General features: G+C 38.0%; 1 long non-coding RNA gene across 1 annotated transcript in view; it reads left to right on the top strand.

Annotated features, from left to right (window-relative positions):
- Positions 1 to 1479: 1479 nt before the first annotated feature.
- Positions 1480 to 13704, top strand: part of LOC138145453 (uncharacterized) — a 136708-nt gene continuing 124483 nt past the window's right edge. Inside the window, exon 1 of the long non-coding RNA XR_011164233.1 lies at positions 1480 to 1570. This is a non-coding gene — a long non-coding RNA (uncharacterized lncRNA). The remainder of the gene's footprint in view (positions 1571 to 13704) is intronic.

Below are 13704 nucleotides of genomic sequence, written 5' to 3'. Positions count from 1 at the left end.
GAGGATATGAACAAACTGTTCTCAAAAGAATGATAAACATTAAGAATCATATGAATCAATGCTCCAAATAACACTAATAGAGATGCAAAGCAAAACAAATTCTGAGATTTCATCTCATGTTCAGCAAATTTGCAAACATTACAAAGAAGAAAATAGTCAATTCTGTCAGGGCTGTGGAGAGACAGGCACACTAATACCTTGTTGGTGGAACTGTGAATCGGTAGAAAGCAATTTGGAATCAGGAAAGTGAAGTGATTAAAATCCTTACACTGTTTGACCCAGAGGTACAATTCTAGACATGTACCCAAAGGATTATTGATTTAAAATAAGATAAAAGATCATTGATTAAAAATAAAATTAAAAAGTCTCCATAGCTACCAAAATATTTTATCAGTATTGTGTGTGTGTGTTTGTGTGTAGGAAAGAGCTACAACAAAATAGATGCACGCTAATTGGGGGATGGTCAAACAGAACCTAGCACATTAATTCAATTGAATCCCTTTGTGCTGTATAATGATCATGATGAATAGAGATGTATGGAAAGATTTACATTAATTGATGCAAAGTGAAGTAAACAGAACCAGGAAAGTAATATGTACAATGACTACAACACTTCAAATGGATAGAATAATAGCCTCAACATATAAGATGCTTTCAGTCCTGGAACTCACACTTCATCCTTACCCTCTGCCCTTGGGGGTCCTATAGTTTGGAGAGTGGAGAAGAGAACTCCTCCCAGAGACACTCAGGCCAGTCATCTTTTCATTCCCCACGCAGCTGCACTCCTTTAGCGTTTTACATTGAGCTACCAAACCAAGTACTGTCCCTCTGTCCCCATCTTTCAATTTCCACATTGCTTTTGCTTGTTGTCTTTCCTCATTAGATTTTAAGTTCTTTGAAGGCAGAGACTGTCTTTTTTTCCAGTATTTGTATTCCCAGGGTTTAGCTCTTGGTACTTAGTGGCATTTAGTAAATGTTTATTGACTCACTAATTCAAAATAATCAAAATTGAATGTTGTAAAATTGTAAAGAACAAGCTTGACACACACCCCAAAAGAGATTTTGAGAGTATAACTTCTTCTCTTCCTTTAAAGTCTATAGGTATGAAATATTAGATATAAAACATCAACATTTTTAATGGGCTGATCATTTTTTACTATTTTTTTCTTCTCTCTATTCATATTTCTTTACAACATTTTGAAAATATGTAATGGCTTTCTGGGAACCATGTGGGGTGGGGAGAGAGAATCTAAGTGACATAAAAACAATAGCTATCAAGGAAAATATTTTTTTAATTAATTTCATAAGATAAAGGAAGTGACTAGATAGTAGTTTTATGGGTTTTAGTGGACTGCAAGGTCAACATTATTCAACAATGTGATATGACAGCTAAAAAAGCTATTATGATTTAAGACTGCATTAAGACAGGCAATGTATCTTCCAGGGCTAGGAAGGTTATATCCTTGCATTAATCTGCCCTGGTCAGAATATATCCAGAGTATTGTGCTGTGTGCTCCAGGGAACACAAGTTAGGACTCTGATTATATATATATGGAGGGTCCAGAGGAAGGTAAGTAAGAACTATGGTTTCAATATCATGCCTTATGAGGATCAATTGAGAAAACTGGTGTTTAGTCTTGAGAAATCAAGGCTTAGTGAAGACATGCTAGCTTTCTTTAACTATTTGATTGGCTCTCATGAGGAAGACAAATTATACATGTTCTATTTAGCTCCAAGGAACTGATCTGACAACAATCAGTGAAAGGGGCAGATTTAAACCTGATAAGAAGAAAAAAAACATTGCAATAATTAGAGCTGTATCAAGGTAGAATGGGCTGCCTCAGGATATAGTGAATTTCCCCCTACCCCCTAATTGGATTTCTTCAATCAATGACCAGATGATCTCTCTCCCACCCCGCCTCCCCCTCTTTGTCTTTGGTGCTTCTCTGGGTGCTATTTGGAATGGATGGACTCAGAATCCTCTGGCAGATCTACCCAGAATTCTGTGTTTCACTGGATGTGCCTCATTTTACAGAAAAGGGAACTGAGGCTTTGAGAACTGGAAGCACTTCCTGCTTCTCTGGTTTGCTGGTGTTGTTTTCATTGATGGCAATGATGATGATTCCATTCATTAAAGTTAAAACAAATGTTTAAGTACCTATAGGCACACTAGCACACTAGGAGCTGAAGATACAATGATGGTGAGATACAAATGAGACAAATCCCACTTTCAAGGAGGATCCAATTAAATTGGCGTAGGAGGAGTAGGCATCTCATGCCCAAATGTCATGGGGTGAAGGAGAATACCAAAGTGCTCTAGGAAGATCTGAACATTGTATACTGGAGGGAAGCAGCTGGTGGCATGGTGCAGAGAATACTGGGGCAGAAAGATCTGAGTTCAAATCTAGCCTCAGACCCTTATTAGCTATGTGAGCCTGGACAAACCACTCAACCTTGGCCTTCTCATTGCAAAATGGAGATAATAATTGCACCTACCTCCCTGGGTTGTCATAAGGATTAAATGAGATTATAATTGTGAAAGAACAACATTTAGCACAGTATTTTGCTCATAGTAGGCACTATACAAATGTTTATCCCTTTTCCCTACAAGTTGGACGGTCCTTCAGATATCATTTACTTCAACCTTCTCTTTTTACAGATGAAGAAACTGAGACTTGGGCAAGTTAAGTGACTCTCCAGTCATACCAGTAGTGAGTGGCAGAGTCAGAATTTTAGTAGAGGTCTTCTGACTGTAGTATTTTTTTCATTATATTAGGAGAGAACATTTTCATCTGGGGATGGAGGAGGTAATGGATGGCTTCATAGATGATGATGTCCCAGTTGGACTTGGAAGAAATAGAACAATTTTAAAAGGGAGAAATGAAGAGGAAATGAATGCTAGGCTTGGAGGATGTTTTTGCATGTTACTCAGAAATGGGAACACAGTAGGACAAGGTTGGAGGACAGGCCATTTTAGCTAGAACAGAGAGTGTGTGAAGGGAAATAATATAAAATCAGTCTGGAAAAATATGTTGGAGCCATATTATGAAGAAATTTAAATGCCAAGTTATGGACTTTTTATATCGTCTTGGAGGTAATAAGGAGCAACTGAAGGTTTGGAGCATTTGGTCAGTCAAGAATTTATTAAGTGACTATTATGAACCAGGCTCATGCTAAGTTGGAGGCACAATGAAAGGCAAAAGTCAGTCCCTGCCCTAAGGAGCTCATGAAGTATGAAAACAACTCTGTATGCACAAGCTGTAGACAGGTTAAATTGGAGATAGAGAACAGATGAAGGTACCAACATTAAGGGGGCGCTAGGTATCTGTCCTTTCTTTTGTTCATTGTTTCACTTGTGCCTGATGCTTTGTGACCCTGTTTGGGGTATTCTTGGAAAAGAAACCAGAGTGTTTTGCCATTTACTTCTCCAGTTCATTTTACAAATAAGGAAACTGAGGCAAACAGGGTTAAGTGACTTGCCCGGGATCATGCAGCTAGAAACTGTCTGAGGCCAGATTTGAGCTCAGTTCTCTCCAGAAACCCTGAGGGTCTTCCCTAGAGATTTTAAGCCATTGTGATTTTTTAAAAAAATTGAATAGGCAAATTAGGTCATCTTTTGCCTCATTTCTTACCTAGCTTTGAATCACTGAATGGGTGTGGCCTCAGACAAACTGGGACTGGCAAAAGGCCTTAGCTTAAAAAGTCCTTCCACTGCACCTGGGGTCATTTGTAGTCATCCTGACCTGTTTGCCACTAGACTCATATGACTCTGGAGGAGATAGTGAGACTGATGACTTTGCACAGTTCTGCCTCACTTAAATCCAGTTCACCTGCAAGTCAAGACATCACCCTCCTGATGTCAGCGGTCCTCTTTGAGAACAAAGGACAAAGAACAACATGAAGATGAGTATGCATGACTCCGGACCCAGCACTCTATCCACTGTACCACCTAGCTGCCCCAGAGATGTAGTAGGAGGTAGGTCAACAGAAGGAAATCCTTGAATGAGTGTGTAGAAAGAGGGAAGAGTTAAAGTTTACTTGGAATATTTCAAGCCAGGGAGTCTCAGAAGAGAGATAGTGATGCCTTCAAAAGATATGGGGGAGTTGGGAAGAATGGCAGGTTTGTGGAGAAGATAATAAATTTAGTTTTAGAAATGTAGACTATGAGGTACCAGAAAGACATCCAGCTGATGTCTATTAGGCAGATGAGCTGTGCGGCTGGAACTCAGAAGAGAGATGAGGGCCATACTGAGAGATTGGAGAGTTAGCCCTGTCAAGGTGATAATTGAACCCTTGGGAAAGGATGAGGTCACTCTTGGAAAGAATGTGGAGAAAGTGAAGAAGCAAGCTTGGGGCACAGCCTTAAGGGAAAATTACACTTAGGAGATGGAGGAAAGTCAACCAGCAAAGGAGATAATGAAGGGCTCAGGCAGAAAGGAGCAGAACCAGAAGAAAGTGTGTTGAAAGCCAACGCAAGAAAGTATTTTTAGAAGGAGAATTTGGTCAGCACCACTGTGAAATGCTGCAGAAAAATCAAGGAGGATAAGGACTGAGCAACAGACCCTTTTATTGAGCACTAGGAGATGATGGGAGGCAGCTAGATGGCTCAGTGGATAGAACTCTGGACTTGGAGTCAGGAAGATCTGAGTTCAAATCTAGCCTCACACACATACTCACTGTATGACCCTGGGCAAGTCACCTACCTTGGGTTTCCTCAGTGTCCACATCTGTAAAATGATCTGAAGCAGGAAATGGCAAAACACTCAATATCCTTGCCAAGAAAACCCTAAATGAGGTCAGGAAGAGTCAGATGTGACTGAAACTGATACATAATAGCAACAATAATAGGAGATAATTATGGTGACAATCTCGAGATTTTGGTGTTTTTTTCTTTGCTTAAGGTCTTTGCTCCTCTTCTTTCAAAGACCATATCAAGTCCTCATCTGGAGGTGGGGCTGGGGCAGGGGAAGGAAGCTTCTATAATACTAACCCAATTCCAACTTATTTGGCCTTACTTTGAATCCCTGTAGTACTCATTGCCAGTCTCTCTCATTTGGATCTTATTTATATACTATCTTTTAATGTTTTAAAAATAGATACGTGTCTTGTTTCACCAACTAGACTGAAAGCTCTTTGAAGGCACTGAGATATAGTGGTCATACTTCTGGATTTGTTGTCAGGAAGGTCTGGGTTCAAATTCTGTCTCTGACATTTACTGTGAGATCCTTGACAAATCATTTAACTTTTCTGGACCTCAGTTTCCTCATCTATAAAGTGAAGTTGACCCTCCTGACCACTAAAGTTTCTTCTATGTCTAAAACAATGTCATGTATCTTTTTTTTTAACTTTTAATTTTTATTTTCAATTTTCTTTTTATGAATGACTATTAAAACTTTAGGGCAGCTAGGTGTCTTAGTGGATAGTGTCCTGGGCCTGGAATCAGGGAGACTCATCTTCCTGAGTTCAAATCTGTCTCCAGACATCCACCAGCTATATGACGCCAAGTCACTTGGGCAGTAAGGCACTTAGTCTTTTTGCCTCAGTTTCCTCATCTGTAAAATGAGCTGGAGAAAGAAATGGGAAACAACTGCAATATCTTTGCCAAGAAAACTCTTTATTGGGTCATGAACGTAATTGAAAAACAACTGAACAACAGTAACAATACTAAAGCTTCCTATCCACCTCTAGGCTCTCTCTCTTTCTCAGAGCTCCAGCCTTGGCATCATCATTTGCCCATGAGACATTTTGAGGTTGAGAGATGCCTTGAACTCCACGTGTCTGAAAGCAATTTTTTTTTAAATTCAGAATGTACACTTAATTTTAAAATCACTTTAGAATCAAATACAAATTCATTTACAACCATGTCCACTAAAAATACATTACTGAATGTCATATATTCATAACAGTTTATTTACTCTCTTGTATCCCCTTATAGTCTCTATTCATTCATCTCTGAATTTGTGTATGCATTTTCCCTTTGACATTACCCTGGCCAATGTACTATTTTTTTCTTTTTCTTTTTTCTTTTTGCATTACTTCATAGAAAGCTTTCTGAATTTATTTATTTTCCACATATTGGTGATTATTAACAGCATTATAGCTTTCCATTCCATTCCCATGTCATAACTTCTCAGTTATTCACCACTGTTGGACATTTAGGTTGTTTCCAATTCTTTGTGATTAAAATTATGTTGCTATGCATATATTGGAAAGCTATATTTCTTTTTTATTTGTGATTGCTCTCCTAAGGATTATTGGGTCAAAGAGAATATTTTTTCTCATTCCTCTTGTGGACTTCGAGACTGCCTTCTGATAAGGTCTAGTAATTTGTATTTCTATCAGCAGTGAACATATTATTAACCTATACCCCTTTCTTTTCAGTCCCTCCAGCTTTATTGCTCTTATTCGTTTTTGACAACTTGGTGATTGTGAAAAGATCTCCTAAAATATTTTTAATTGCATATCTCTGGCTCTTAGTTGGGTTGGGCATCTTTTTCAACTGATTGTTTCAGTAGACGGTGTGTAGGGAATAGAAAATTGGACATGGAATCAGTAAGACTTGAATTCAAATCGTGCCTCAGACACTTACTGGTTGTATGTCCCTAGACAAGTCACTTAACTTCTTTCATCCTCAGTTTATTCAACTGTAAAATAGGGATAATAATAATAATAAATAATAATAATCTCCCAGGTTTTATGGGAAGTAAATGAGATAATATATCAAGTGCTCTGCAAATTTTCAAGTGCCATGCATATGTTGGCTACTTGTATATACAAATCATTTGCCTAGATTAGATGATTCTTTTGTTCAAGGACCTCGTTTTCCTAATATAAAATAAGGAGGTCAGACTAATTTGCCTCTGAGATCCTTTCTAACTCTAATCTCATGATCAAGTGATACCATCATCCATTTGATGATTCTATTTCTTTTTGTCTATCTATTCAATGATGACCAAATATTGCTTTTGGATATTTATATCTAGTCCTTGTACCATTTAGATATAAAATTTTTAATCTGTTATTTTGCTATAAATGTTTTTCTCCAATCTGAAATTCTTCATGGATAGTTCATAACAATATTACAAAAATAGCAACACTTCCCAAATTAATCTATTGATTTAATTCAATATCAATTGATTTCTTTATAGAACTGGATAAAACAATAACAAGATTTTTATGGAAAATTAAATAGATAGGAATATCAAAATTTAAATTTAAAGGCATGTGAAGGTAGATTAAGGTTAACATGACTTTCTAGACTTTAAAATGTATCATAAATCTATCTGGGATTTGACAAAAACAAGAGAAATGGGAAATTAGTATCAAAATCCTAGAAGAGAACCAAAAACTTGCACAAATAGTGTTATAGCCCTGGAGACATTAAAAATGGGGAAATGATTCATTACTTAGCAAATATTATTGAGAAAACTGGTTAACAATATGGCAAAAAGAAATTTATATCCTCACCTCACATCATATGTCACAATGAATTTCATTTAGTTTATGATTCTTTAACATTCCAAGAGTAATTTTGTCAGTCAACAAGTCAATAGTTAATACACATGAATTGAGCTCTTACTATGTACCAGGCATTGTGCTAAACTAAGGGAGTACAAATACAAACAAAAAGAAAGGTGATGCATGTCCTCAAGGAGTTTACATTCTAATGGGAAAGACAAGATATAAAAGGAAGCTGATGGAGGAAAGAAGGAAGGAATCCAGCATGGGGCATGATGGAGAAATCCAAAGGGATATGGACTGGTAGAAAATGAAGACATGGCTGTCTTGGGGACTATCAATAAATAGAGGTTCAAAAAGGGGTCATACAGTCAGAGGGAGGGGCTGCAGGGACTGAGGGTACTACAGAGGTGTGAAGCCCAGCGTAGAAGTCTTCTTCCAGGAAGAAGAGTTTTCTAGAGCAAGATGGAGGAGTGCAAACTATAGTCTGATGAGAAAAGAAAGTCGGTATGGACACTCCATCGAAGCAGATAGAGACCCCTGTATAGTTAGATGATGGTGGTGATAGTGGTAATGATGATATCTAGTATTTATGTGGTAAATTAAAATTTCCAAAGTGCTTCACCAGTATTATTTGATTCTCATAACAACTCTGGGAGCTGAGTGCTTTTATTGTCATTCCCATTTTACAGATGAGGAAACTGAGGCAAACAGAAATTAACTTGTTTAAAGGCCAGTGCCCATTTACTATATAGAGAGGACTGGGGAAAATGTTTTATGTAAAAAAAATCAATAAAACAAATTTTACATAAAATATTACTCAATGCTTCTTGTCTCTTTCTTTTCTTTTTTTTGCTTTCTGGAGGGGGAGGAGCAGGGCAATTAGGGTTAAGTGACTTGCCCAAGGTCACATGGCTTGTAAGTGTTAAGTGTCTGAGGCTGGATTTTTACTCGGGTCCTTCTGACTCCAGGGCTGATGCTCTCTCCACTGTGCCACCTGAATGCCCCTTCTTGTTTCTTTTTTTAAGTTAATTTTGATTACCCATTCCACAAAGGAACTTTTACTTCCTGCCATTTATTCCAAATTTGAGAAAGGGTCCTGCCCTCTAGAGTCACTTTCCTTGTGAACTAGGTACAACTGAACTGTCTCTAATTCAGGGAGGGAGGTAGCTAAATTGTCTCAGTGGAGTCTGCCTTTGGCTGTGATTAGAAAGCTAGAAATAGAAATGGACCATCTTGTCAAAGGTTAATGGATTTTGTTCCCTTTATTTCCTTGGGAGGACTGCTTGTTTTTAATATCCAGGTTGGTAGAGAGGGTGAGGTAGGGACAAAGAATCACTTAAGATCTTTCTGTTCTCAAGTTCTACCTTGACTTTGGACCCAGGGGTAAAGGAATAGTAATAAGTGAAGTTCATTAGGGATGATGCCACCACACTTGATTAAAGAATTAAAACATAGAAAGGATTAGAGAATTCCTTGCCTTCCCCATTAAAGAAGGGGCTGCTTCAGTAACTTTTTTTGGGAGAACTTTAGCATTCCAAAGGCACCTTATACTTTATTTATACTAAAGCAACTATTTTAACCTTTTTTTCTTTTCTTTTTGGTCATGGACCCCTCTGACAAGCTGATGGAAGCTATGAACCTCTTCTCAGAGTCATGTTTTTGAATGAATAAAATAAATATGTAGGATTACAAAGGAAATCAATTACACTGAAACACAGTTTTCGACATATATAAGAAAAAATGTTTATGGGTCCCAAGTTAAGGATTCCTATGCTAAAATAAAGTTTCCTCCCAAGGGATTTCATTGATTATTCCTTCTCCTAACCTTTTTATATCATAAGGAAAATGGCCCAGCCAACATTTTTTCCTTCATTTATCCAGCCCTGAAATATTATGACAAAAATCTAACAAATCAACAAATTACCTTCTGTGTGTAAATTACTGTGTTTGGCCTGTCAGTAATACAGAGGCTACCTACCCTCAAGGAGCTTATAACTGAGGACACAAGACATCAATATTTGAATATCAAAAAAACCAAACCAAAACAAAAAATTATATGAGGCACCAGCATGAGGTATTGCATTGAGACTTAAAGTGCTAAAGTTCACAGGATGGAAAGATCAGAGTAGACTAGGAAGACTTTCTGGAGGAGGGGAGACTTCAGGCTGGAAAGATAGGTAATATTTTGGTAAGAAGAAAAGATTGGAGGGTGCCTCTGGGAAGATGACTGTGGTGGTGAGGAAGAGACCAGAGTATAGAGGACCCTACAGAGGAAATTCAATTCAACCAATTAAGCACCTACTATGTGCCGAGTACTTTTTTATGTGTTGGGGATCAGAGACACAAAAATTGTGTCTTCTCTCAAGGAATTTACATTCTACTGGAGAACACAGATGAGGGTTCATGCAGGGGACTATTGAGAGATAGGCCTGGGAAGGTAGAATATTAGATATGGAAAGGACCTTGGAAATCATCCTGCCCATGCTCATTTTGCAAGAATTTTTGGACCAGATATTTTAGAAGAAAAAGTTTGGGCTTTTTCTTGTAGGCAACAAGCAATCACCAGAGGATTTTAGATGGGATAAAGATTTGGTGGATCCAGAGGATGGGGATGTGAACAAAGTGCTGTGTCAGGAAAATTACTTTTGCAGAAATATTTGGAATAAACTAGAGGAGAAAAAGACTAGAGGGAGGGGACTCAGTTATTAAACTATTACAATCCAAATTGGGGATAATAAGTGATGTGAACTAGGTTGGTAGCTGTAGATATAGAAAGGAAGGGATAGAAGTGAGCTATTGTAAAGAAGAACATCCGTGTGTGTGCACACACAAATATACATACACACATTAATATGTCTACATACATAGTTATCCCTTCCCCATCACGACTTTCCCCATTAGGGTTTCCATATATCGCACTTTGGTCAAAGAAATTAAATGGGAATTTTTTTTGGAGTTTTGCAGAAGCCACATGATATGCAAAGGCCAGCAGATGACAGAGAAAAAGTTTAGAAACTCAGAAATGCATAAAATATATGTAGCGCATTGTAGAATGTATTTTAATAACGTTACTAATTTTGACTTCTCTGATATGAAGGGAGGACCAAAAAATTTTATGTGGATTTTTCAGACTGTATCCCTAACCCCTGCAATAGGGAAGGGATAACTATATATGTATGTGTATGTGCATGTGTGTATGTGTGTATGTATTGCAAATGTAATTGTACATGTATGTGTGTTGTGTATGTAGACATTTAGACATACATATTATATATACATATATGAATTACTTATTAGAAATGGGGAGGTAGAAATGGCGACAAAATGACTATAAGGTTTAAGTCTGAGTGAGTGGGAAATCCTGATACAGTTAATAGAAAGGGGGAATTCAGATAGTAGAGCTGGTTTTGGAAAGAAATTATTTCAATGATTTTAATTTCAGATATATTAAATTCAGGAAAACCTGAACTTGTCCTATCTCTGACAGATACTGGTTGTGTGAATATAAGAAAGTTATTTAACTTTTCAATGAATCAGGCAACTCTCTAGTTCCAACCGCTAATCTCTTGAATCCATCCTCTACTAGCCCAACTTGATATTCCTAAAGGACAAGTCTGATCATGTCACTCCTCTGCTCCAGAAACCTTCATGGTTCCCTATTGTGTCTAGGAGAAAATATAAATGACTCTATTTAGAATTTAGTGGCTAAATTTTAGCCCTTTCTTATATGTCTCTAGATTAAATTTCCAGTCTGATTCCAAGTTATTCCCTTTAATGCCTTTTATATTATAGTCAAACTGTTTTATTTTCTGGACCATTTTCTAGAGAAGTATCACTATAGAAAATCATGTTGCACACTGTGCCAAGAACACAGTTTCTTGCACAAAGTAAATGCCCAATGAAATGTTAGTTGACTGAGCATGTTAAACAGCATAAGCTTTCAAGAAGCAGCTGCTCTGAATGACTCTATTATTGACTCTACTGAAGCATCAACGTGATTGACTATAGTGGGAAAAGGCATTGAAGTTCGAATCAGGAGACCTGGGCTTGAGTCTTAGTTAAAAAATGTCCTAGATATGTTAACCTCTTAACTGCTCTGAACATCAGTTTTCTAATTCTTGAAGAGGGATTAATAATACTTCCACTATCTACCAAGAAGGTTATTATAAATAAAGATCTTGGCAAAGTGCTACATAAAATGTAAATTATTGTAAATATATGATATCAATAGTCAAGCTGGGTAACGAAAAATTCTCCCATCACTTTGACTCTGCATCACTTTTTCTTGGTCCACACCTGAAATGTTACTCTGTAATGAGACCACATTGATTGTATGTTCCTTGAACTCCAGGAAGAAAGAGAGAAAGAGAGAAAGGAGAGATTCAGTGGACAATAAGAACTAGACCATCCACATGTATAGTACTTTATAATTTTTGAAGTGTTTTGAATGTCACCTCACTTGATACTCACTCGTGACTCCATGGCTGGAAATAGGTATCCCTGGTAGCAAGATTTTTCTACTCAGATAGGGCAAATGAGCATTTGCATTTTTGCCCAGAGTCTCTGATGTATTCCTTAAAGGTTTATATGAAAGCATTTTGAAAGTTGTAAAACAGGGAAGAGATTATTATTACCATTTTAAAGATAAGCAAACTGAGGCTCATCGATGAAACAATTTACCTAAGTCCACAGACATAGTTAGTGGGAGACTATAGCCCATGTTGTTTGACCCCCTAACCCAGTGTCCTGTCTATCACACTTCTAACTGAAAAAATCTGAGATGCATATTGGAGAGCCTAGGAATTTCACTCCCCGGTATTTTTTTCTGCCTTGCTCAGAAAGCCCAAGTTAATCCTTTCTTGTTCTCTGTCTTCACCCACACTGCCCAGTGATGTCCACCCTACTTCTCAGGCAGGCACTGCCTATTGACCTCATTTACACACCCTTGGCTGCATTTTCCTTTTTGGAAACTAACCACAGTAAACCTGGCTTTTTGAAAGACTCTCACATGTGCCAACCTCTCATCAAAATAAAAGAGGTGATATTTTGATATCTTTCATTTTCAAACACATCATAATGTCGTTAACAGCTTTGGCCAGAATATTTTTTTAAATGAAAAACAACAAACAGACATACAACAAAATCCAGTCTCGTTAAAGAAATAATCGTCCCCTTGCTACCTCAATAGCTCAGTTATTGACATATGTAACTACTCAGAAATATGCTCTTGCTGCTAACTTATCTTGATAGATGAGGAACAGATTTCCTCCAACTTACATTGACGGCAACTTAAGAAACTGTGGAATGAAGGATCAAGGCCATCCCCCCTTTTCCCGAAAGTCTCCCCAAAACGGCATCAGAATGTGATACCTTGGAAGAACACTGGCCCATTCTCCAGGCAAACCTCTTTGCCAGATATTATCACCCTGGCGGGCTCAGGTCTGAATAGTGTTTTGCTGATATTGATCAGATAGGTTTTGCAGAGTTTGAATTTCCCAGCATGAGTGAGAGAGTCTTGGGCTCTCTGGATGTGGGAGAGATTACAGACACACATTTGCCTTCTCTGAATTGGGATTGGGGGTGGGGAGTGGGAAATCTTGCTGTCAGGCATGAGGAAACAACACCAAATTAAGATAATGGTTTGCCTATTTAAATGTCCATTTTATGAAGCATTCTCTGAGCATCCCATACTACAGAATGAGAAGGAAGGTAGGCTTCACAAGCCCGCAGCAAACATTTGGCAGTTGGGAGAATATTCCATGAAAATAAGAACATTTACCAAAGAGGGAGATTGATTAAAACCAGATGAAGGAACCAACCCACAGCCATGACTTCCACCACTGAACACTTAGCTCTGACTAATACTGCCTAACCCTTCTGCTGATGAGACCACAGCATCTCCAGGATGAGAGATCCCAGGTGGTTCGAATCCAGATTGGCTGGAATCACGAGAAATGTTCCTAAGTGTAGCTGTGCACGCAGAGTACAGGATTGGGAGTCATAACTCCAAGCCTTGTTGGACAGGCCTCTGAAACTTGGTTCCATTTTTTTTTTGCATTGGCCAATAGAGACAAGACCCAGCACCTCAATGGGGCTCTCATCATGACTGAGATGTCTAGCAAAACTTTGAACCCAAGAGGCTTTCTGGAAGTGCAAGAAATTCAGTCTGAAGGAACATATTGAGGAAAAAAGACTCTTGACTGAAATATAGCCAGAGGGCTCTCTTCTGCTGAAAGCAGATGG

Source organism: Petaurus breviceps, unplaced genomic scaffold (genome assembly GCF_028583685.1).
Source record: "Petaurus breviceps papuanus isolate PSGF00001 unplaced genomic scaffold, PetGlider_PUasm1.0 90740, whole genome shotgun sequence".
Taxonomy (NCBI): Eukaryota; Metazoa; Chordata; class Mammalia; order Diprotodontia; family Petauridae; genus Petaurus; species Petaurus breviceps.
The sequence above is the reverse complement of the archived record's forward strand: the minus strand, read 5'-3'. Positions and strand labels throughout refer to the sequence as shown.